Here is a 26,416-nt window from a genome sequence, read left to right as displayed (position 1 = left end):
GTCAGTGGCACAACACAGCTACATGGATGTGTCATAAGAAAAATAGCTTCCTCACCTCTAGATGTAATGCAGTCTGCATCATACTCCTAAGAGGCAAGGGGAATGTTACCACAGGTAAATCATCAGTCAACTGTCCGTAACAGAGAAATGTGCTATTTATTTTTTCCACACGCTCACTTTGAAATTGCATTGATTTATGTAGCAGATTTCTGTACTGCCTCTTAAGTACTGAAGCAGGATAACATGTAAGAGTATTTCTGAGGTTGTCTTGCTGAAACAGTGCACGCCAATTTAATAGAAATGTGCTGTCATCTGGAATCAAATGTATTTGCAAGGCACAAGAAAGCATCAATATGAGACTGTTGAGTAAAAACGGAGTTTATGTTGCAATCCCAGAACCAGTTATACACTTCTTAGTCCATTGATATCAACAGTGGCATAACTCTGCTTAGGATCTGCATGTTAGTAAAGAGAAATGCAGCCTTTTAATTTTGCAGTTTGCACCAACATGGGATACAGGGTATGATCATGCAGCCTTGTTGAATGTGAGCACCCATTATAAGTCATTGTTGTAGATGCTCTCATAGGGGACTTTATTGGAAAGGGACGGAACATAACATGATCAGTATTAATGTAATTATTTAATTTGTTTCTAGTCTGCCTTTTTCACTAAGGTAAGCTATTGTAATCCACAGGGTCAGCCATCTAATAAGCAGTGTGATAGAACTAGGGTTACAGCAACCTAAAACGAAATATAAAGTAGTTGATATGAAAAGGTATTCAATGCAGAAAACATTTCCTATGTAAGTATGAAACATTGCAGTGTGAGCAGGATAAAGCACACATCAAACAGTTAACGCATTGCACAGGGCCAGTGCAACCCACAGGAAGCTTTTTATACAAATCTGTGGTATGTCTACATTTAGAAATACAGTGTCTACCGGTCTGAGTATTCCAGGTCCTTTAAAAAAACCCTCCCAATAAAAACATTGAAACGACTGGCAAGATATTGTCTCTTCTTAAATAGGAGTTCAGGGCAGACAGGAGTATCAGAGTTTAAAATCATTCTGTGATGACCGCCTTGGTAAGGCAGGCAGACGTTCAAAGGGACTTAGTTGAATCCTCCCAGGCTTGCAATTCAGCAGCTTGCTTAGTGAGGGGCAAATGCCGCGAGGTGAGGCCCAGTTACCAGCGTTCGTATGGATGTCCCTTATCATTAGAGCCGCCTGATGTTTCTGAATCGACAAGGTGGAAGAAAAGGAGTCTGGGTTCGGAAATAGCAATGTCTTAGGTTGATCAGACATAAGATTACAATTTTGGGGAGCAGTCTTATTGGTGAGGTTGGGAGGTTCGTTGGAAAAAGGTGACGCTTCAAGCTCAGCATTAATGGAAGCAGAGTTCGTTAGTGGTAATTTGAATGTTTTAGAAATTAAAAGAGCCTGTCTTGCCAGAAGTTCAAACATAAAAACATCTCTCCCTGCCACTGGCTTCTCGCATATTCCATGTCAAAGATGACTGGTTATAGAATTAGAGAACTGGCTATGGAAACAATCATGTCTTTGGAGCACTTTGCCCGTAAGTTTGAAGAGTTTTGATTTATATCCCACTTTTCTCAACGGTAAAGAGTCTCAAAGGGGCTTTCAAACTCCTTCCCTCCCCCACAACAGACACCTTGTGAGGTAGATGGGGCTGAGAGTGATCTGAGAGAACTATGGCTAGTCCAGGGCCACCTAATTGTAGTTGGTTATGTTGTTGGTCTCAACAACTATATAAGATGAGAATTATTTGTGAAGTATGAATTTATTAACGGCTGCTACGATAGCTAAATCGAACCATCATCGTCAGAGGCAGCATCTTTCTCAATTCTGATTGCAGGGGTTTCTGGGGGCATTTAGCTACAAGCCATTTTTGGAAACGCGAAGCTGGCTTACCTGAACTTTTGGTCTGATTCAGCAGGACTCTCTGTCTATTTTTAGGTTGCTAACAAATGTGAAGGAATTATTAAAAGCAACAGAAGAATTCAAGCGTTCAGGGTGCCTGATATACTTCATGTCCATATCTTGGGGGAAAGCGCTGTGCCTGAATACAAATTGCAAATTCACTGCCTACCCTGACCATCTTTGCTTATATTTTTAGTTGATAATGTCTGTTACCCTGCAAACTGTTTTAGAGAGCATCAGAAAGAGCCTTAAGGAAAATTAAAGCTGGATTTCCTGAATACATTCCCAGATGTTAGGAATGCACCAGTCTTTTCCACACATTGAGTATGCCAGGGGCTGCTACTAGACGAGGGGTAGGGAACCTTTAACACTCAAAGAGCCATTTGGACCCGTTTTCCACGGGAAAAGAAAACACTTGGAGCCGCAAATAATTTTTGACATTTAAAATAAAGATAACACAATATATAGGGGGTTTTTTTACCTTTTACTCCGCTCATTCTGAGAAGCGCATGGATGCGCCCGCCCTGCTGCCTGCAGGGTGGGCAAGGATGAAGCCAGCGGCTCGGCCTTGCCGGCCGCCAGGAAAGCGCCCGCCCCGTTCCAACAGGGCGGGCGAGAGGGGAAGCCCGTGGCGCGGCCCAGCCGCATCAGGGTAGTTATTCGCCGCCTCTACTCTGCAGGGCGGGCAAGGATGGGGCCAGCGGCTCGGCTCATGGAGCCACAGTGCAAGGGCAGAAGAGCCGCATGCGGCTCTCAAGCCGCAGGGTCCCTACCCCTGTACTAGACTAATCCATGGTAGTAGATACAGGGGTATATCATTGAACCACATTATGTTGTCAGTTGCGCCTTTTATCACTCTGTTTTTCACCCTCAAAGATATCATTTAGATCTTCTTCCTCAAAAACTGTCTCTATGGCAATGTGGTATGGCATGCAGATCTGTATGTGGTGTCTCATGTTGTGACTTCCATGCTTTGATGTGTGAATGAGTTGCCAAAGCATAGACTGACATGAAAAAATAACATTATGGAGTGTCTTGGGATACGTTCAAGTAAATAGTATCTAAATGTTCCTTTCTGTTCTTTCTCTCTTTCCTCTCCCTTCTTCCCCTCTCCTTTCTCACTTACTGTCAGGAAGGGCCACTTCTGAAGGGCCAAGTCAACCAAGCCTGATATCAGCAGAGATCAATGGCAGCATCACCTACAACAGTGAGTACATTTGGTGTGTTGGCAGTGGGGCAGAGACAGTAAAGGAAGATACTCTTATGTTGTTCTTATGTTCTTATGTTGTTCTCTTGAGATTGAGATATTGAACTTCTGGTGAGTGTGTTGTGGTTTTTCCAGACTGTGTGACCCAGAAAACCTATAACAACCAGTTGATTCCAGCTGTGAAAACCTTTGGCAACACCCTGATGTGTATCTTGAAAACATGTACTGGGGAACGGAGAATGCATCTTCCATCTCCATCAGGCCGAAATGAGGCAGTCAGAATGGGGGCTCATAATTTTAGGAGTATTTTTCTGCTCTTGCTGAAATAGATCCATCTGCTTATCCCAGTGTTGCTTGTAACGACATAAGATGATGCAGGAAAACAGAGGCTCGGGAGCCAGCTGCACCATTAGTTGATCATCAGCTAAATGAGCCCCATCCCTGGCAATGAGCTAATGGGTCTCTGCCAACGTCAGTTGAGCGGGAACCCTGATTTATGATAGCTGTGTGTACTTCTTGTGCTCTCCTCTTAGAATTAACAGAGCAAGATCCTGCCCTCTGCACAGTGCACAATCATACTTAGCAAAATCTATCTCTAAGTGGTATATTGCTGGTTTATGGCCGTAATTAAAGTTAAAGACTTTAAAGTCATCTCTAAGTGGTCTGTACCATCATAAAGAAACGCGACGACCCAACTCCGATAGTAATTTTGGCCCAGTTTGGCTTTCTCTATCCAGAACAGAAGATCCTAGTCTTCTGATCTGATTTGGAACAGAAGGGAGAAAAGAAAATCCTTAGCAGCTTTAGGGCAAAGACAACCTTCCAGAACTCTTCCACAGTATCCAAAGGAGGAGGAGGGAAGAAAACAGATTTTCTCCGATTTAGTGAAAAATAAGCTTTGAATGTATACATGAATGCTTTCATCATGCCAAGGGATTCTGAGGTCCTTGGCCTCATCTGTTGCAGCTTTGATGAAGATGAAAGTGATTAACAAAGGTGTAATTGATGGGAAACAGGGTAATAGGGAACACAAACAGCTCTGGAGTAGGTTGTACACCTTATATGAGAGATGGTAGGGGATGAGTGAGCTGGGCAAAGAGGGAATGTGGAGGGGGAGGGGGAGGAGGATTGAGCCAATGGAACTACACAAATTAATTTAAAACATTTGTCATAGAACATAGGTGTCAAACTCGTAGCCTCCAGATGCTATGGACTACAGTTCCCATCATCCCCTGCCAGCATCTGGAGGGCTGCGAGTTTGACACTTGTGTCATAAAACATGTAAAATATACATAATGTCAAACACCACTAAACTCAAATAAAAATACATCATTAGAAACAAAACTAAAATGCACCTACAAAAACATAAAAGGGCAGCAATTTAAAACAGCATTATGAATGATATTTGATAGGTAGACAGACATTGATACTGCCCATCCTGACGCTATGATGCCTGTAAATACTTGAATCAAACCCTAAATAACTTTTCTTTCACTAAAGATAAAGTTATTTAGGGTGTGATTCAGATATCCTGATCCAGATGTGTTCATCCCACAAATCTGGTCATGGGTTTACGAGAGCAGCTTAATGAATTAAAATTAAATCCTTAGATTACTATGCTTGTGACAACAAGTTATTGTGTAGAATTTTCACCTTTTCTTGGTTGTTTGACTAAAGATAGTTTTGACGGCCCAGTGTAGTCTGCATGTTCTTAAGATGCCTTATCAATGTTCCTTTTAAAAGTATGTGACAAAATCAAGCCAGTGTTTTTAGGGACCACTGCTGTTAAGTTCTTGCTAAGTTTTTTTTGGTGACTCCGGCTCATTCCGCACATGCAGAATAATGCACTTTCAAACTGCTTTCAGTGCTCTTTGAAGCTGTGCGAAATAGCAAAATCCACTCGCAAACAGTTGTGAAAGTGGTTTGAAAACGCATTATTTTGCTTGTGTGGAAGGGGCCTCCGAATATATAAACCCTGTCTTCATAACTAATTGTAAGCAGTGGTTCGCACATATGTGAGCTTCCCTGTGAACCCTCTTTCAGGGTTGTGTACATTTTGGTTGGATGAGGGGTAGAATATTGAACATCCTCACCTGCTTAGGTCATGGACAACTTGTGCTGTGGACTCTGTCATCTTAGGCTCACTGCTGGTGTTTCGGATACTTTCTTTGTGCACAGTTCTTCCATGTGTGTATAAAACCTACATAGCCTTGGTGTCTTTTCCCTCTGTTCCCACCCGCAGGCTGCCAAACTCTAGTTAGGGTTGTCAGCTCCAGTTTGATAAATTCCTGAAGGTTTTGGGCCAAGGCCTAGGAAAGACAGGAAGCTCTGCAACCATGTGTTGCCATAAACCTCTCCCTCCAAAGATGCCATTTCTTCTAGAAGTACAGCTCTCTGTAATCTGAAGATCAGCTCCTCAAGGTCATTAATTAAAATTCAACTCTCCATTTAGGCCCTTCCATTAACTTTGCTCCCTGAGAGATAATACAGTTAGGTTTTCTTAGGTTAAGCCTGGGCTGTTAAAAGTAGAGGTCAGGGTTTGGTCAGTAATCACCAACTACTGGCTGAAAATCCATCTTCAACCCTACTTTCAGTCACCCAACCCTCAGTCGTCTTGGAGCACGGGAATAATGAACAAACGTCTAGCTCCTGATGATTTATTAGGAATGGGTTTGAGTAGAACAAAAAATATGGTTAGTCAACAACCCACAGTCATCATCACATAATGAGATGACCCTTCTTCCAAGTCCATAGATTACTCCAGATTGGGAGGGATTTCCTCTGCCCTTTCTCTAACATCTGCCACCTTCTCCAAATTTCAGTAGGCCTTTTCAAGAGCTTGTTTTAATGCCCCTCCATCAGCCCTGCTTAGTGGGAAATTTCATCATGTACTTATGGATGTCCAACTGTGTCCTTGCAACTCTGGTGCAATTGAAACAATTACCCACATTTTATTGTATTGTGAATCTTATCAGGATGTTAGAAATAAGTTGATTTCACCCTCGCTGACCAGAATTTTTGGAAATTTGGATGCCTTTATTGTTAACTTTTTACTTGAGGATAAGGATATTACAGTTTTTTACGCAGAGGCAAAGTTTTGTTATATAGCCAGTAGAGTGCGGAGATCTCTGGTTGGTGTAACAAAATTGTAACCTTGCTGTTCGTGTATGGACCACCCGCTCAGGTTTTTATCTGCTGGTGAAATGACTGTACATGAACACAACTGAACTCAAGTGGGTATTGCCACTCTAGAGTCTTTTGATTTGCAGAAGCCGTGGAGGATACTGTTTGAAGAGCTTACTGGGGAAAATATATGTATATTTTTAATACTGGCATTTTTTTCTGCCCCTTTGTCTGTCGTGGCTTTTCCCCAGAGATTTCTGAGAAATGCAGTTCTGTGAACATGCTGGGAGATTCTGTGAAGCTTTCTAATCTTTCCTCCCCATCCTCATAGAACTACAGTTCCCAGAGTTCTCCAAGAAGGAAACAATGTTATTCTGTTTCAAGTGTGAGGTGTACATATGAGATTGGGAAATTATATTTCAAGTTATATTTCTGTCTGCAGTATACTCCTTTTCCTTCTCTGCCCACATGGTCCATGCAAAAACATTTCCTTAGGTTCTAGGAAATTAAAATATTAGGGAAAGACAGGTTATTATAAAATATTTCGGTAACAAAACTAAATTATTGCTTCTGCAGCCTCAGCTGGGAAGGGATGAGAGAACTGTCCTCATTATCTCTTTTGTACTCATACGAGCAACCATTTATCAGTATGGTAGATTATCTGTATCCAGTAGGTAAGCTAAGCTTAACTGCCATTAAAATAAAGGCTAAATTCAGAGCTATTAAGTTTAATAGCTTATGGAATAATAAGTTAGCCTTTGAAAATATCGGAGGGTGGTTCTTGCAGAATGGATGAAGCATACGCTCATGGCAAGGAAGAGAAATATGCTCTGTTAAAAGCAAAATGTTTTTTTCTTTGCTGCTTTCCCATTATTAACCATTCCAACGGAACAACACTACACCAACAATAAAATGAACCCTCACTTTGGCAAGAATAATTTCCTGTGATTTATGGCATATCCTCTTGTTCTGCATTTTAAAAGTTAAGTTCTCTTATTCCGCCTACAGTAGTGAACAGGTTTCCCTCCTTTATGTTTGGAGTTCAAGGGATTCTTTTGAACCCTCTTTTGCTACAAAGATCTGTTACTGTGGAGAAACAAGGAACCAATTTTAAAATCAAATGCCCACATTAAAATAGCAAATCAAAACTGTCATTGGTTCATTTATCTGCAAATTAAAAAAACTTATTTAAAAGACACGCAGAATGGAGGAACTGAACTATCTCTTTCAGACCTGGACAAAATATTATGGGTATCAAAAACTAAAATAATTGGAAAAATTTATAAATTATTGTTAAGCTTAGAATTTGAATTCTAAGTTTCATAAAGACTTTATTTTATATATATAAAAAGGAATCATGATTTCCTGATAATGTGGAGTAGGGCAGAACTTGATGACTTACATATTCAAACTAATATATATGTTTTCCATAATATATATGTTTTCCAGGGTGGTCCTTAGGCCTTACCTGGACAATAAGCCTTAGGAATAATTATTTTGCACAGTTCCCAGGAATTAGTGCTTCCACTCTTCTCCCACGAAGAGGTGAAAATATAGTATATGCTTTAAAAATCATTTTTATTGTATTAAAGTAAAATCAAACATATCAACCTTGTAAAACTCATTTATGTCTACTATTCATTTGGTTTTCCAACATCATTACATTCTAGGTCAAATTTTTAAACATCTAATAATTAATTCATATGATTGTTGTGGGATTTCCAGGCTGTGTGGCTGAGGTCTGGTAGATCTCGTTTCTAACGTTTTGCCTGCATCTGTGACTGGCATCTTCAGAGGTGTATCACAGAGGGAAGTCTGTTACGCACCGTGTCCAGTGAGAAGGGAATGTTTAGTGGGGTACATATTGTCCATGTCCCAGGGTGGGGAACCAATCAGTAAATGTTTGGGTGGAACTTGCTATGCAAAGGTGTGGTTGACTGCATTGTAATGCAGGTGGGGGTTTTCGGTCCAGGGAGTGATTCATATTTGCATTCCCTGCAGCAGCAACAGTCTTAATGAATGCAAACCCTGTGTCTGGGTGGAGTCCATTGTCCATGAATCCAGCATGCCTTTTGGGGGTTAACTCAGTACTGTATTTTGCTGCATCAGAGCTAAGGACACTAAAGCTCGTGCTTTTGTAAACTTGTTAGTCTATCAGGGCGTACAAGACAACTTATTGTTTTCGCTGTGACAGGCTAACATTGCTGCCCTCTTGGAACCTACAGGTAACAAACCAGTTGGCTAATTTCAGGTTCATTTCAGTATGCGTGTGGGAGTGTGATACTTTCCTGGAAATTCCATTAGCTCATAATGTATTGTATAGACATACAATTGTGTATCTCACAGGCTCTCCCAAGATTACATTCAGCCTTTCTATCTGTTGACCCCACATGGTACTCTATTACCAATACTCTGATTATATGCACTTTGTGATAAGAGGAAGAATAATACCGTACAAAGACAAATGTAAAGAAAGAGTTCCTATAATTCCTCTATCTGCTTTTGTTCTCAGTTTTGCAGCCGTCAGTGGAGGTCCCAACGAAGAGGACTATCTATTTCTCTTGTCACATCCTTTATTCTTAACTGACATACTGATTTAACCTGAATGCTTTCTCTGTGGTCACTATTCTCCGCCGCTTTTATTTCTCCTTTATACCATTTTCTGTTCCAGATTATGCCCTCTTTTATATTACCTAAATATAAAATGCCTTCATATTTGTGCACTTAACCATGAATTGTGTGTCTCGTTCTTTCATTTATCTAACCAAGCGGTTAAGAACAGAATCTGTACCACACTGATACTCCCCTGGAAAAGAAAATGCTGGAAATGTAATACTCTGCTGTACCATGATGATGAAAAAGAATTCCACCCCTACTCTTTTGTGTCTGTCTTTGAAGCTCACGCTGGTTTGAATCGTCTGGGGCTATTGGTTTTGCAGCAGCCTTAAATGTAGTGTTTCTACTTCTTGCATGCTGAAATCTGGATTATTCACACTTTCTCGGGTCAATTTTTGCTTCTCCGAGAGGCTATTCTAGGCAAGCTGAGCAGCACAACTCTGCATCTACACGGCCTCTTCCGCACATTCAGAATAATGCACATTCAATCCACTTTCACAATTGTCTGAATGTGGATTTTGCTATTCCACACAGTAAAATCCAGCTGCAAAGTGCATTGAAAGTGAATTGAAAGTGCATTATTCTGCTTGTGCGGAAGGGGCCCATGTGACAATTACAGCACTGTTTTTTTTTCTAACGTGCAGATACCTGACTGTACTTAAGCAACAATACCGGCTCCTTTCCCAACCTGTTCAGTTTCTCAAAACAGCCAGGTCACCCATTAAGCTCTTCAGCAGAGTAGGGATTAGAACTCTGGCCTCCTGGGGATTACTTGCTTGGTCTCCCACTGCTGTTTCTGCCCAGCTGCCTCCCCACGCAATATATCACTCAGTCCTCCACAACTTCTGATAAGTTAAACTCTCCATGGGGCAGTGGAATAGGGGGGCTCAGTCTACACCACTGACCACTGCAAGTGCCCAAGATATAATGCTCATAGTCATTCAGAACAATTTCCTACTGCCGGCGCACTCTACTCTCTCTTCCTCCTCATCACTACTGGCCGCACTTAGATCTTTTGGTGGAAAGGGTATAGGATGCTCTTGGTGATGCTCTAAAAATGGTTTAAACCACAGAAACTAGGGGAAATTCCTACAGTGTCACTATGGAGGCCATATTTTTCTCCCACTGTCTTGAGGAGATTGAAGCTGGGGGTGGGGGAATCCCCACCAGGGCAGGGCCATTGGGGAACCTGGGAAAGCTGCACCAGAATCCTCTCCATCAGTCAGTGATGTGTCTATGCTCCCCTTGCTGTGTACACATGCCCAGCAGCAACAGGGTGCTTCCAAAAAGCAATGAAAACAGTTTTGCTGCTGGAAATAACCCAGCATGTGTGGCTGCATAATCCACCTGAAGGTCCCAAGCCTATCAGAGATTGCTCTATTCCCTCAACAAACTGTCATTCTCAGGGTGTTTTGGACAATTGGAATGTATATAAAAATTTGAAATACTAATCCCCAGAAACAAACTGCTGGTGCAATGAAGCAAAATTTGCTTGGAAGGCTGATTCATCCTTTGCAGATGGCCACGTGCTCCTTTCCTAGAGGTATTTCAGTAATTGTCTCAATGGGAATGTTTCTTGAGGGCACCAAAGTGTTCATGGGGAGTAGCCCAGTTATCCCATAATATACTTAATTTTTGTTCACATGATTTTTTTAGACTAATCAGTAGGTAGATTATTACTGCTTCAAAATAAAGTACACCAGGTCTTCAATGTTTGCTATGATTCACCTTACTGATTATGATATTCGGATTTATTTCCTAAGATTGGGTTTTCCTTAGATGTAGAACAGCTACTGATACAGCAGCAAACTGCGAAAATACAAGGACTCAAGAGTCCATTCATAAAATAAAAAACAGTGCATAGATTAACAACACAGGAATTAAAAATGCATGACTTAAACAATCGACCAAATCTATCAGAGACATTTGCCCTCTGACAAATGCCCTATGGAATAAAGCTGATTTATATGCCTTCTTGAAGTCAGTGACTGAATACACCATCTGCAACCAACGTGGCAAACTCTTCAAGGGAAAAGAACCTACCACTATTGCCATGCAGGCAATCTTAGGAGAGAGGACCACCAGGAGAAAGCTGTCTGCGGACCATAACTGGTGTGTGGAGGTATACCAGGACATGCAGTTTCATATGTAGGATAGCCAAGGCCTGTGAAATTATTTAAAGGTAATGATTTAAAGGTAAATGATATAAAGGCACTTTAATTAGACCTGGAAGTAGGGTTGCCACTTATGTGGTGAGGGGATTCCCCCCACATTTACTGCTGTCCTCACACTCCTTTCCAAGGGGTTATGGGTGAAATATGGGGGGATAGTGTTGAGTACATCAAAACATCACAATACATCAAATATCTAGGAATTCCCCAGATCCCCATGGTCCTCAACGTAGAGAACAGGAAAATTTCTAGAGCATTGGAGGTGTGACTGTGACGTCACTTCTGGGTTATCACCAGAAGTGACGCAGCAATGCACGCAACACTATTTTTCAAGGTTCTGCCACCCAAAGCTCCTGCTGTTTGTGGACACCAGGCTGGCAATCCTGCCAGATACCCAGTACATATGCTGCACTGTGCCAAGCTGCTGCCCTAAACAGAAGTTTCACTGCCACTTTTTCTACCAGCTGAAGCTTCCAAGATGTCTTCAAAGGCAGCCCCCATGAAAAGCTCATTACAGAAGTCCAGTCTGCAGGTTATGGTAATGTGAATCAGCAGGACTAGGTGTGCAGAGTATAAATGAGATGGTAGCCTGGATAGAGCATACTCAGAAGAGCAGTGCTGTTGTGTACAGGGAGATTATTCCCTACATCTGCCCCTGTAAATCAGTCTGTTTTGGAATACTCTGTAGACACATGGGGAGGAGACCATCATAAGACATGATGCTAATTTATTGTGCTGATAATTTTGAGGAAACAGCGATGTCTCCCAGCACTCTGTTATTTATAGAGTTGATCTCACATAAAAAGGAGTCGGGCTATTGTGTTTCCTTCACAAAATATATTTCATAAACTTTTTAGAAAACCCCAGGAGCAATACTGTTGTACTGTTGTAAATAGGGGTGGTTTTTTTGTTTTCCCTTTTTTTTTTTGAACTTCATGATTTCCTGGGATCAGCCCCAGGCAAAATGCTGAGAATGTAAGGTTTGAACCTTCATAGCAGAAGCAGAAGAGATTCCAATTAACCAGGACCTTTTCTTGTCTCTAATGTCATTCTATCAGCATATCATATTTGGTACAAATGACGAGGACAATGAACAATCATTTCTACGATGGAAAATGGAGGAGTATTAGAAAAAAAAGAGCCAAACGCTGAGGTTGATTAATAAAGAAGGAAAAGAAAGGGAACGATTGATGGAAAAGGATATTTATGGGCTGTTGTGTATGCTCTGAAAAAGTAAATGGTACTGCCCTAGTGGAATTGTACACTACTTCAGAATTTAAAAGGTAAAATCACCAGGTCATCACTGACCCACTGGGTGATAGTGACATTTACTGACCAGACTTTGTTAATGGAGTGGTTTGCCATTGCCTTACCCAGTCGTCATGCTTTACCCTCAGCAAGGAGGGTACTCATTTTACCAACTTCAGAAGGATGGAAGGCTGAGTCAACCTTGAGCTGGCTACCTGGAACTGACTTCTGTTGGAATCAAACTCGTGAGCAGAGCTTTGAGTGCAGCACTGAAGCTTACTGCTGTGCGCCATGGGCTTCTGTACTTGAGAACAGGAGATGTAAATTACATTATGAGTTCCCAGATGTGGCTCAGTGGTTAGAATGTCAAACCAGGACTATATTCAGACATCCTAAACAAGTTCCAGTATACAAATTCCATTTTCTTCAAAGCACTCAATCCATGCCTCACAACGAATTGTGGCTAGATTTAAGCCTTATAAAACCAAAAAGTCAAAGGCCCATTCCACATGGCCCAGTGAAGCAGCTCCACACTGGCATACATGATCCTGGTGTAGCCCCAGGACCGTTTGCACACTTTCGTGCAAGCAGCCCTGGAGCGGCTACGGCCCGCAGAGGCACCTTTGCATGGAGATGCCTCCATTTTGTTTTTAAACTTCCCTGCCCTGCACAGCTCTTCAGGGATGAGGAGACACGCCCCTGTGGCCATGGCAATGCCTCGGAGGCCAGTAGGCATGTCCCCTCATCCCCATGGAGCTGCGTGGGAAGGGAAGGGAAGTTGAACAACAAAACAGAGGTGCTGAAAAGTGTCACCTCACATCCGGTGCTGTTCCCCCGGCACCGGTTGCCCAACACTGTTTTTGAAAAAGTCACTTATTGAGCAAGTTTCAAAAACAGCATTTCCCTGCCAGTTTCTGGGGGAAAGTACTCATTTTGGAGGCAGCAACCATGCGAACATCGCCCCAGGAACGGTGTTTTTACCATGCCTGGGGCACTGTTTTGGGCTTGTGTGGAACGGGCCTTAGCTCTGCACACAAGAAAATGATGGGTTCTATAACCAGGCCCATTCAAACAACAGCTCGTTCAAAGTGTCTGAATAGAGCCTAGGACCAAAGTTCAAATCTTAACTTGAATGCAAAACTCCTTGCTTGACTTTGGAAACTGTCACCGTATCTCAACGTAACCTACATCTGTTGTGTGGGTAATTTGTGCAAGAGAGAGCACAGCTTGGTTCTTGGGGATAAGTTCCATGTGTGTTAGACAGCCTCTGCTTCAGAGTCCATTTCCTTTTCTGTCGGCACTTGCATTTGCTCAAGTGCTCATTGAGAACCACTGATCTTGCGCAAATGGATGTGTTAGCATAGCTGTGTGGCAGAGACCATCCAGCACACATAGAACTGATCCATGAGTCGAGTATGCTGCTCTAAAATTGTTAGAGGGGAGAAAAATCAAACAAATGAATCTAATTAACTTTTAAGAAGTAAACACCATAAGAAGAGGAGAATTTGTAAGAAGAACTATCAGAATTACAATCCGAAGAGAGATAGAGAGAGCTCACAAAATTGTCTTTGATGACAAAGAAAAGACATGCAACTTAAAAAACTGAAGAGGTTGCTGCAAAGGAAGTTTCTTTTATTAAAATCAAAATACGAAGGCTTCTCTCTCATCTTGTGTAATAAAGTTTGTCCCAGAATGCAAACCATCTGATTTAATTTAGTCATGGTCTCCTTTGGCCTTAATTGAGCATCATCACATTACCTAATAACTTTTAATTAATTAAAATTATGTTGACATTCCAGAAGCGAGTTGCAATGCTTTATCAGCAGTTTCAGCAGAAAACAGGTTTCCTGGCACATAAATTGTGACTCCCACGTTCTCAGATTTACTCAATAGGGAACAATTAGATTCAATTAAACATTTGTGAGATATTAGCGCTGAGAAACTGGCGTGTGTTCTGTTCCTGCAGCTCTTATAATCGGCAAACGTTCCATTGTCTTCTGTGGAAAGGCTGCATATGAGTGGTTTAGGAGACTCAAGGCTCCAAATGCGTATTCCTTTGCTCAATAATTTCTAGTGCATCTTAACTGTGGTTCCGTATTCATCCAAGCAGGGTATTTGCCAGATGCGTGCATAAGTAATAACTTCATAGTGATTCACCCTTTACTATTGGCTTTGGTAACTAACATGGCATGGCTATGCAATAGGGCACCTTCTTTGCATGCAAAGGTCCCATGTTCAGTGCCCGGCATTTCCTGTTAAATGATCTTGGGAAACCCATATTGGGAAAGGCTTTTGAGACTCTGGAAAGTGCCGCTAATCGGAGGACTTTTCCACCCCAGGTTTTTGCTCCAGGCTTGGCTTCTATAACTGCATCAGGTTTTCCCTTCCACTACAGGCACTGTGACTTGCCTGTTACTACTTTCTCTGCTTCTCTTCCAAGTTTTCCTTCATTTCCTAAAACCACCTTTCAGGTCACCTGAAACAACACAGGGAAACCTTGGAAGGAAGGCATGTCTGGAAAACAATAGTTGGGCAGCTGTGTTGGGTTGCAGTGGAAGAGCTAGATTTGAATCCAATAGCACTTTAAAGACCAACAAGATTTCCAGACAAATCTGACATTAAAAATCACAACACCCCAAAACTGCTGGAAGAGCATTTTAATCTTCCAAGACATAACATTGCTGATCTAAGAGTGGAAGTCTGCAAAGACAGAAGCTTCAAGGGCCAATTGCACCACAAGATGGTTGAACCAGAGTTCAAACTCAGATCACAACAGTGCAACCCACAAACCCTAGGGCTGAACAGGGACATAGGATTATTGTTGTACGTAGGAGGTTAAGAGCTCGTGTATCTAATCTGGAAGAACCGGGTTTGATTCCCCACTCTGCTGCCTGAGCTGTGGAGGCTTATCTGGGGAATTCAGATTAGCCTGTACACTCCCACACACGCCAGCTGGGTGACCTTAGGCTAGTCACAGCTTTTCGGAGCTCTCTCAGCCCCACCCACCTCATAGGGTGTTTGTTGTGAGGGGGTAAGGGAAAGGAGATTGTAAGCCCCTTTGAGTCTCCTACAGGAGAGAAAGGGGGCATATAAATCCAAACTGTTCTTCTATTACTGTGTGTGTTAAGTATCATCCAATTGCTTCCGACTCACAGCTACCCTATGAATCAGTGTTCTCCGAATGGCCTATCATTAACGCCTTTGCTCAGAACTTGCAAACTGAGGGTCGTGGCTTCCTTTAGAGAGTCAATCCATCTCATCATGGGCTTTCCTCCTTTCCTGCTGCCTTCCACCTTTCCTATCATTAAAGCTCAATGCAGAATGGGAGGCAGACCCCACTCTGGAGCCAGCCCAGTCCTGAGCTGGCATGAGTGCCCACCTGCCAGTGCAAGGGCAAATGTACTGGCAGAGAAGCAACTTACCCAAACAGCCAGGTGCCATGCTTGGTTTCACAATGCCCAACCCAGGAGCTGCTGCTTGTCCCTGGGCCCGCTGGTACAAAAAGCTGTGCTGGTGTGGCGGGGGGTGGGGGGGGGGGAGCCGACCTTAGTTAGCTTCAATTGCCCTCCCAGCCCCTGTGCACTAACAGAGTTGACATCTGAGATACACAACATTTTTTGTGGTATAACTCCGTTATCCCCTATGGGGATTCTTGGAGGGGTTGTATCTTTGGGGGAGGGGCTTCCCACACTGCAAGAAAGCCCTTTGAAGAGTTCGGGGCAGCACTGGAATGGCACCATCTCCACCTGCCAGCACCCTCTGGGTTGGACTGTTATTGTATTTTCCAGTTATTCTTGTCTTATTATGTGACCAAAGTCCAACAGCCTCAGTTTTGTCATTTCAGCTTCTAGGGATAAAATACTCCTATGGCAGCCATTTTGTGGTTGACTTTGGCTCCCTCAGCAGCCCTTTTTTGTGACTTCACCTACTAACCTATGTCCTAAAGGTGCTCACAGGCTCAAGAAGGTTGGAGATCCCAGGATTAGACTATACTGACTTTGACAGGCCCAGAGGCTAACTCCATATAAAGCTGATTCATATATGTATCTCTCCTGGAAAACAGGTATATAAGCTTGCATTGGGCGTCAAACTAGCATAGGAAGATCAGCAATGATTCTCCTATTTTTAATAAATCCATAGCATCTCTGAACTAATCTGGAGAAAGGCCATTCCAGGGGCATTAGCCCATCACCTCCACTGTTTTCCTAACCTTGACTAACCACACAGAAGTGCAGCTGAGCATGTTAGCAACTGTTCATGTTAGCAATTGTGTGATTGAGGTAAGATCTCAATGATCTCAGTCTCCCCTGCCTAAAGTTACTGTTTTATTCTTTTTTAAAAAGTGGGTGGGATCTGTTTGCTGTTGATGTTTGCTGTCCAGTTTGCTGTTGATGTTTTTTTTTGGGGGGGGGGTTGTTTTTTGATGTTGTTTTGGGGTAGTGGGGTGGGGCCAGGCAGGAACACCCATAAGTGGCATCCATGAGGCCTGGCCTGGTGAGGCCAGCCTGGCAAGGTGGGGCAAGGGAGGAGGAGTCTGGGAGACAATTTTCCACCCCCACATGACCCCAATGGCACATATTTGGTGTGCGGTGCCCCACCACCACTCCATGGTAGCTACGCAACTGTACTTGTGGCACAGTGTCTATCTCAACGGTGGCAAAAGTGGTTGTGGTTTTAGAGAAGGCCAACCAAGATTTTTTTTCCAGCTTGGCTGGTTTTGCCTGGAGACAAATTCCTTGTGTGTCCAATCACACTTGGCCAATAAAGATTCTATTCTATTCTATTCTATTCTATTCTATTCTATTCTATTCTATTCTATTCTATTCTATCTTGGGATGATTTGAAGGATTATTTATCAGTACATTTATAAAATGAAGTGTGTGAGGGTCACTATATCATCTGTCTTGAATGGCACATTTTGTTATGCCAATAAAGGTTCTTTGACTTGGAACCTTTGAATGGCACATTGTCAGGCAACCTACATTCCCTGAAAGGTCAAAACCTGAAAGATGTTCTCCTTAGTCTCAGTCATAAGGAAATAGGTTGTGACAGTGTCATAGTGCCAACGGGGTGGGGGGGAGGGGCGACGCCCCGGGCAGAGCTGCGGCGGAGGTGTGGCTGGGCCATGGAGGGGGCGTGGCAGTGGCGTTCCAGGGCGGGGGTGGGCAGCGCTGCGAAAGGGGCGCATGGCACGCATGCACTTTGTGCGCAGTTTCCCCTCGCTCTGCCTCTGGGTTGTGATATTACTTCACAACTCCCAGAGCTGAACTTGGTGTTGAAAATTTGTTCTTTTGGGGCTAAGTTTTAGTACAGTCTCTCCCAACCTTTGTAGTATGGTGATCCACAAGTCCAAATTTACATGGTATGGACACCTACTTTTAAAAAGGAGCCTGTCCTCATCAATAAAACTGCCAAAGTCTGTAACTAACTTTCAGGGGCTGTGCAGTTCACTTTTATGTTGGAAAAAAGTTCTCTTAAGGCCCTTTCTGCACCTGCAGAATAATGTACTTTCAATCCACTTTCAATGCACTTTGCAGCTGGATTTTACTGTGCAAAATTTCAAAATCTACTTGCAAACAATTATGAAAGTGGTTTGAAAGTGCATTATTCTGCATGTGCGGAAGGGGACTTGCCGGTAGGTATCCTGGTGCAAATTAGTCCCTTTACATGACTGAAAAATTAAGAAAGCCACCTGTAGGGAAAATGGCTTTGTTTTGAGTGGTTGAATGTTTGGAAGAAAATTTTGAAGAAAATATGTACCTAATAGTCACTGATTAATTCAAGAGCTTTTGCTGTATTTCTAAATGTGAGGTGATCGGGTTCCCCTTTTTTCAGAAGTCACATTCATGCTGTCTCACATAAAACTTCTGCACCTTTCCTAAGGGTGTGTAAAGAATTGTTTCAAGTAGGGAGAAAGCAGTTCTCTTCAGATAACTAAGGGCTCTCTTTTCTTCAGTGTACAGTATAAAATACATGAGAGGAGAAGGGATGGTGTAAAAACTGCAGTCCCACCAAATGCAAAAAATCAACAGTTGCTACTGTTGTTAATGTTTTGGTGCAGTAAGAACCACTGTCTCTTTTAAAGTAAAGTTGAAAATAAAAGCCTGCAGGAAAAAGAGAGGCCTTCGGGCTTTGGATGAAAATTCTATTCGCCGCAGAAGCTAATGGGTACCTCTGTCTATTAAAATCTGACTCCTCTACTACCCTAAGGAGGAAATTAATGGAGACTAGACTCTAACTAGTGGGTTTTAATTTAGAGATATCAGGAAGATCAGTAGAGCTTTGCAGTGAATAAATGTCTGCATAACTTGGACTTCATCAGTTCCACAAGGAGTTTCCCATAGGGCGTTCCCCTTTGTACTTGGGACTATCTTACCCAAAGGCACCCTTTACCATAATTAGATTTTTTAAACTGTTCCTTGATATAGGAGAGCATTTATGCTTGCAAGAAACTCCATGTCCTCTCAAGTAATGTAAGATGGAATGCAAAAGATGGCATATTCTGACTGACTTTGTGAATGTGCTTCTGGATAAATTGAAATTTTGGATTACTCCTGTTTGTGTAATAATGGGGGTGTGTGTGTGTGCCAACATCAGCTAATGTTAAGAAACTCCTGGCAGGTGTGGATTTAGGGATTACATTAGCTGTAGCCTAACCTTTTGCTCAGATCATCAAATTCAAAGGGTCTCAAGCTCGATAACTGGTTGGCTGTTAAAATTATCTGCTTTTGTTCTTATTTTTCCTGTATCTAGTGTGACATTGCTCAAGGCTTGTAGGCAAAATGAGCAGAACGTGTGCACCCATATACATTCACATACATATTTCTTTTAAAAATACTCTCACGCAGAATGACATCCTTCACTTCTTTAACAAGATAGATGTGGCTTTACTCCTGGTGACAGAATTCTGGGAACATTGATTACACTCTGGTTCTTATGGTAATTCTGTCAGAGAACCAAGACAGAACACGATTGGTCAGTCACAATATGTAGCTTTGGTAACCTGAAAGCTGCTGGCCAGAAAGGTGGATTGGAGGGAAAAGATATAACTTGTCAATGCATTGAAAGTGAGGGACACTCTAGAGCAGTGGTGGCGAAACTCTGGCACTCAGAGCCCTCTCTGTGGGCATGCGCGCACAGAGTTTGTCATGTGGGGGGGTTTGCTTCTGAGTAAACCCTCCTAGGGTCATGATTCACCTGTTCACAGTGTTGCACAGTTGCTTCAAAGCAAAGCCACCGACTATCACCAAGCTTACTCCCGAGTAACACGCACCTTGGAGACAACCATTTTCCCTAAACTAAAACCTCAGTATTCAGGTTAAATTGCCATGTTGGCACTTTAAGATAAATAAGTGGGTTTTGGGTCGCAGTTTGGGCACTCGGTCTTGAAAAGGTTGGCCATCACTGCTCTAGAGGTTTGCCCACATTTCTGCAATGCAATTCAGCTCAGTTTATTTACAGGATGGGTGGATTTAAAGTGCGTTGTTCTGCATGTGCGGAAGGGGCTAGATATATGCCACCAGGCCTTCCTGTGATTTGTGTACTCCATCTAAATTAGCCAGCCTCCCATATTCATTCATATTTATATATTCATATTTATATATCTACATTATCACCGTTAGTATCATCTGCACTTTTCATCTGGTGCACATGCCCTCCTCCCCTTCCTTCCCACTCATTCACCCTTAGTAACACATGCCAGACATAAATAATAGATTGAAGGTGGAAAGATTGATATTTTAGGCTTGGGATTTATTAACTGGAGACCATCTGCATTTGAACTACTTAAGAATTAACACAGAACTATTTTAGAGTGGTGTTTACACGGTAGTATTTTAACTGAGGCTGATTCCGCATGGACCAAAAACAGTGGTGTGAAAGCGGTGTGAAAACAGTATAAACCCTTTTACACCGTTTTCACACCGTTTTCACACTGCTGTTTTTGGCCCATGCGGAATCAGCCTGAGATTGTATTCGATGTTGCATTGGTTTTAACCTCTGACTGTAAGCCACCCAGAGCCTGACTTTGACTGGGGATTGGGTGAGGTAAAAATGTAACAATAAAAAATAAAATAAATAAATCATTTGACCAGCTGATTACAAACAAATGAGAAAACACAGTTCTGCAAAGCACATTGCCAGCATGTTTTGCATTTGCAGAATGCTGGGAGGATATAGCTTTACCTCAGAAGAATAAGCATGCTGTTGCACTTTCTAAAGACATGGCTAAGGCCCCTTCTGCACATGCGGAATAATGCATTTTCAATCCACTTTCAATGCACTTTACAGTTGTGTGGAATAGCAGAATCCAGTTGCAAAAAATTGTGAAAATGCATTAAAAGTGCATTATTCTGCACGTGCGGAAGGAGCCTAAGTCTATGATGGAACTCTGTAATAGTACAGTGTTGAATTTGTACAGAAAGTGTTGAATTTGTACAGAACATTCAAGTTCCTCAGAATCTCAGCTTAGGTTCTTAAAAGAACAAATTTCCAGCCTTTCAGTCTACAGAGGTATGCTCCTAAATAGTGGTGATGCAGGCACTGACCCATACTTGCTCATAGCATTCAGGTAACCACAGAATATGTAACACGCTAGAGATGCTGCCTGAAATGAAAATGGCATTTTGCCCAAAATCAAAGTGATGCTACTAATTGCTAAGAAAAATGTGATTTTCTGGCGATAATGATAAAATAATTAACTAATGACCATGCAATTAAAATGGATAACGTTGAAGAACTAATGTTGGCGGAAAGATGTTTGTTCAGGACCTTTGCTTACATTTGAAGGCTTTGGTCATGCAGGACTTCACTTCTCCCTAAATTGCAACCAGTGAACCAAAGAATTATGTTTCCTTCTTGGTGCCCAAGCAAGCTAACATCACTCCCTGCTACCACATCAGTACAGAACCCCTAACCTAGATTTTTCCACCTTCAGCCCTTTCTCAACTCGAATTCTGAGGTTAGGAGTCTGCATCCCTGGCTCAGTCTTGTTTGGCTGCATTGACTCTTTGCATTCACAAGTTCTGGCACAGATCTGTTAAATAATTATGTCCTGGAAAGCCCTATTTAATTAGGGTCTCCCTCCTTGCATTACTTGTGGGGGAAACCACCTGTTCCTCTCTTCCATAACATTCTGTCAGCAGCTGCGGGGTCTAGATTCTTCATAGCCGTTTATGTCAAGGAGAAAGCTACTACTATGATCTGTGTGAATTTTTTAAAACTCTGCTGGTATTAAGTTACGCACTGTGCCAGGTGCAGAGCAATGGGGTCTCAGATTTTGCTTTCCCCCTTCTTTTGTTCCACAGCAACTGTAAGCCCTGAACGAATGGCTTATTCCTGTTGCGTTCCAAAGCAGTGGGAGGCAGTGTTGGCTTGCTGTATGAAAGTAATGCGCGTACTTTTCCGGTGGCAGAATTTCAGGAATTTATAACATTGTACCAGCATCCTGCCATTAGGAATTCATAACTCCGTAACATAAAGGTGCGCAGGCAGGTTTGCCAGGTGAAGCCTGAGATATATGTACATGGTTTGATGGATATTGGAGGGGGGGATAGTACATGCTGTTGGGGATTATGGAAGAATGCCCAGTCTGCTTGCTGAAGAAGCCTGCCAGTGTGTTCACTGTCCAAAGGACATCAGCCTACTAGATGCTCACCTGTTATAGGAACTTGGTAAATTTAATGTGGGGGGGGGGGGGCTGTGTTAGTGATAGAATACATTATTTGCACACACAAGTTCCTAGATTTAATACCCAAGGATCTCAGATAGAAGATGATGGTGAGGATCCTTCTCAACCCGAGACCCTAGAGAGCTACTGCCAGTTAAAATATATATATTGCCCACGGAGGACTCTTCAGTCCTTCAATAAAAAAATCCCCTGGCCCCATGTGATTGGCCTCAACCAAAGCCAGGGCTTTTTCTACATTGGCTCCAGCCTGGTGGAATTCTCTGTCAGCTAACAACAGGGCCCTGTAGGGCCTTAAACAGTTCCTCAGGGCATGTAGTAGTAACAAGCCTTTATTGGCATAAAATAAACATACAAAATAAGCATATAAAATTTGCCCATTATTGCTCACAGTTATAGACACTGGTACTCAAACATATACATGGTCCTTCTGTAACTATAGAACATTCGTTTAACTAAGTTGACTCACTTAAACGTCATCGAATACTTACAGAAGCTAGAAAAATTACTGCTGGCTATATGTGGTCATAATATATAGACATTGATTAGTATCCATCTAGACTTACGTCTATTATCTTTAGCAGAAATTTTGCTACATTCTCGCACACTGTGGGATCCATGTTGTTCAAAAGCATAGGTATCTTAAGAGCATCGGTTAGACTGTTATACAGAAATGGGATAAGTGCAGATTGCGACATTCTGGTTTTTGCAAACCTTACACAATGAAAAAGCCTCTGGACATGTAAGATGGAGATGTTCCACCAGACCTTAGGTTGAAGTCACTTGTATGTCCCAATGCCATTTGTCAACCTTCACCATCTTTAACACTAATGCAATTTAGCATTACCCCCTTAATTTATTGCCCATGCTTGTCTGGGGGTCTGTATTCAAGCTGGGCGGGGTTGTTTATGGGTTAAAAGCTTTTGCCATCTTGGATTTTAATATTTTTTTGGTTTACGTTTGAGGTTTTAATGTTTGTATGGCGCCCTGAAACCAACCAACCTTGGTTGGGGAGGGCGGGATATAAATGTAATAAAAGAAAAGAAATGTTACTGAGCTACACCAACTCCTGACTTGGATGACTGAGGCTAATCCAGTTTCATCAGAACTTGGAAGCTAAGCAGGGTCAGCCTTGGTTACTATATTTGGATAGGAAACCTCCATAGAAGTCCAAGGTTACAAAACAGAGGACAACCATGGGGAACCATCTCTGCTCATCTCTTGCCTTGAAAACCCCGCAGAGTCAGTATAACTGGCTGTAAGCTGAGGCCATTTCCCACCACCAGACAGATAAATGGTTGGATTCATTTTAGGAGCTTTGTACAGGTTGGTTCAAACTTCCCCCCTGCACCCCCCCCCAGTCTTTTATCTGTGCCTCTCATACTAGTATGACATACAGAAATGTATCAAAGTCAGCTTTTTACCAGCATGCAGGTAAGCTTTTTCGTTCCTAACTTACCTCCCTGCCAGGAAGAGCTTCACTGTGTATTTTTCAGTTAATAGGATGGGAACAAAGGGACAGTCAATAAAGGTGATAGTTCTATATCTTCAAGCCAAGGGACCACAAATTCCTGGTGAATTACTGTGACATCATGACATGTTTACAAGCACTTCAGCCAGCAAAATAAGCTGGCTGTTGAAAGTTTAGCTACTCCGCAATTTACTGCCGTTCAGTGGCAATTGAGATTCTTTTGACTGACCTGGAAGCAGGAAGATGTAGCTGTCCGAAAGAAAACTGCAAGAAGGGAGGCTATACAGAAAAACCCTCTTTCTCGTTTTTCTGAAAAGCAAGTGTTGCTGATTCGTGAATGAGGAAAAACTCATTTTGAAAACGAATAGCCACCCTTGTAGGCCAAACTGTCTCTAAATTAGGTTGGGATGACAGTTCAGATATTTGTTAATTGCAGCACATTTCCTTACACGTTAAATACATAAAACTGAAATTGATTTTTAATGGATGAATGTCTTGCTGCTGATAGATAGCCTTTTTTAAAAAAGCAGATTATGTTATCGTTTCTTATTCCCTTCCTTTAAAATTTTGAACATGATATAAATTTGTTAATATGGATCTTGTATTTTAGCTATCTCAACCTCAGTTAGCGCGTATTATGCCATCAATTTCTCTTCTTATGGTTGTTAATTTCTTGCTTTGTGGGTGTTGAACTGTCAGGGGCTGGAAGGAATAGCAAGGGCACAAAAACAGAAGCATTAGCCATATTTCCTGTCAAGCGGATGGTGGGTTGAGGAGCAAACGTATATTGCGAGAGAATTAAACTGTGTTGTGACAGAGTCGGTTCGGCTTGTCCTTTGTTCTTTCTGTAGTTGCAGTGATGCATAGAACATTAGGATGAAAGCAAAGTTAATTTCTTGGGTTATAAAGAGAGCGACGCTGTGCCGTTCTCGTTTCCCTGACAACACTTGTCATGTTGGGCTCTGCACTGTCCTAATATTTTGGATATTATAGTTAGATGCGGGAAGACAAAAAGCATACCAGTGAATGATTCCAAACAGCTTTGTGGGGTGGGGGGAGGGATTTTCCTGTGCTGCTGAGCAACGCAGCTTCATCTCTTTGCAAAAGCCAAAAGGAACGAGGTGGGGGGCAGGGGAAATAAAAAGTCAGCAAGCTTCTGTGAGCAGAGTTTTTTCCCCCCCAAAAAAAAATCCCTCCCACCAATTGGCCTGCAGATGCACCGCTATTTATCCAAAGATCAGTCCATCTGCTTTAGTGTTTCCCTGGAAAATCCCAGCAAAACCCCTCCCTCGGTCTTCGCCTGCCTTCCACTGCTGTCCACGAGTGCCCCCCGATGCACAGACTGTGTAAGTTCAAAGAGAGAATTTCCCCGATGATGTCAGCGCTGATCTCTTGCAGGGAATCCCTGAGCTGAAAAATCAGCTTTGAGAAAAGCCAGTCTCTCACAAGGAAGGAAACCATGGATCATACATAATTATTACAGCAAGGAAGAGATGGTACTGCTACGCCCCCGACAGCACAGTTCTTAACTGAGTCTTCTGAACAGTGTTTTTTTAATGACTCCTTCCCCCCCATTCCCCCCCCCAATTCCCCCCCCCAAAAAAACCTATCATTTTCTGCAAAAGATTGCTAGCCAGCCATGGCTGCTCTGCAGCAGGTTCCCAAAGGGAGCATTCCCTAATCCACATGCTGTTAGAGAATCCAAGCGGGTATAATGGAAAAAAAAAAACATCCGATTTCTTTAACTCTCAGATGACAAGCCTGCACTACTCTGTCAGAAGTGGTATTTTCTTCCCAGCTGTTTTCAAAGGAAATTGGTGGTCTGTTTCAAGAGGAAAGGATAAATGAGCATATCTTGGCATAGGTGTGGTCTTGTGTCCTAGTATTAAGTTATATTTGCAGATAAATTTATTTTTCTTTGTAGGAAATTGTGCATTGTGGTCGTTTCCACTCCTAGATTCATAAAGAAGTCTAAAAGCTCTGTATGGGGGGTTTTTTTGGGGGGGGGGGAGGAGAAATAAAACATGTCTGTGACTTTATGGGTTGGTCTCTAAAGTGCTCCTCGACTTGAATCTAAGTGGTTCTGGTGGGTTTTCCGGGCTGTGTGGCCGTGGTCTGGCAGATCTTGTTCCTAACATTTCACCTGCATCTGTGGCTGGCATCTCTCTGTGGCACAGACTTCCCTTTGTGATACACCTCTGAAGATGCCAGCCACAGAGGCAGGCAAAACGTTAGGAACAAAATCCACCAGACCACGGACACACAGCCTGGAAAACCCACCAGAACCAGTTGAATCTGGCCGTGAAAAACTTCGACAATACATTGAATCTAAGTGTTTTACTGTAGACCAACAATGGCTACCCTCTGAAACTGTGTTTATGTGTGTATATTAAATAACAATATTGGCAATGCCAATGCTTATTGCAGAGCTCCTCCAGCAAAGCAAAGCACTTTTTGCCACTCCTTAATCCGCAGAGGAGACTAATTGAAATGAAACCATAAAGAACTTGTCCACACAGGAAGGAAGAATCTAGGTTCTGAAATGCACGTCTCAGATACCCAGCAAAGTTTATCTGAGAAGAGGGAGGAACTCCCCATCCTAATATAATAAATAAATCAGCAATCCCTTTCTGCACAACGGAAAGGGCGCTCTCCACCGGCAAAAATTGTGCCAGTGGAGGGGAGGGAGCTGTTCACACAGGAGAGTGCGAGCAACCCCCGCAGAGGCTGGTGCAGAAGAGGTGGCTCCGCACAGGGTCAGAGAGCAGCATGGGCGGGTCTCAGCAGCCCTCCAGACCGATGCTGGAGGATGAGGTGAGTGGGGAGGGGAAGCGGCGTCTTCAGCACAGTGCTGTTCACACCACGTTGATGGGAAGGCGGCGCTTTCCAAAAACCTTCCTCGGGAAAGGAGGTGGAAAGCGGTGCCTTCACGCCACTCGGGGCCACACGTTGCAG

General features: G+C 42.7%; 1 protein-coding gene across 1 annotated transcript in view; it reads left to right on the top strand.

Moving 5' to 3' along the window:
• The first annotated feature begins 3,103 nt into the window (after positions 1 to 3,103).
• NRG1 (neuregulin 1) overlaps positions 3,104 to 26,416 on the top strand; it is a 438,532-nt gene continuing 415,219 nt past the window's right edge. Inside the window, exon 1 of the mRNA XM_048502956.1 lies at positions 3,104 to 3,147. The gene's annotated coding sequence lies outside the window, so the exon portion shown is untranslated. The remainder of the gene's footprint in view (positions 3,148 to 26,416) is intronic.

This window comes from Sphaerodactylus townsendi, linkage group LG07 (genome assembly GCF_021028975.2).
Source record: "Sphaerodactylus townsendi isolate TG3544 linkage group LG07, MPM_Stown_v2.3, whole genome shotgun sequence".
NCBI classification, from domain to species: Eukaryota; Metazoa; Chordata; class Lepidosauria; order Squamata; family Sphaerodactylidae; genus Sphaerodactylus; species Sphaerodactylus townsendi.
Note: the sequence above shows the minus strand (reverse complement) of the source record. Positions and strands in the feature narration are given on the sequence as shown.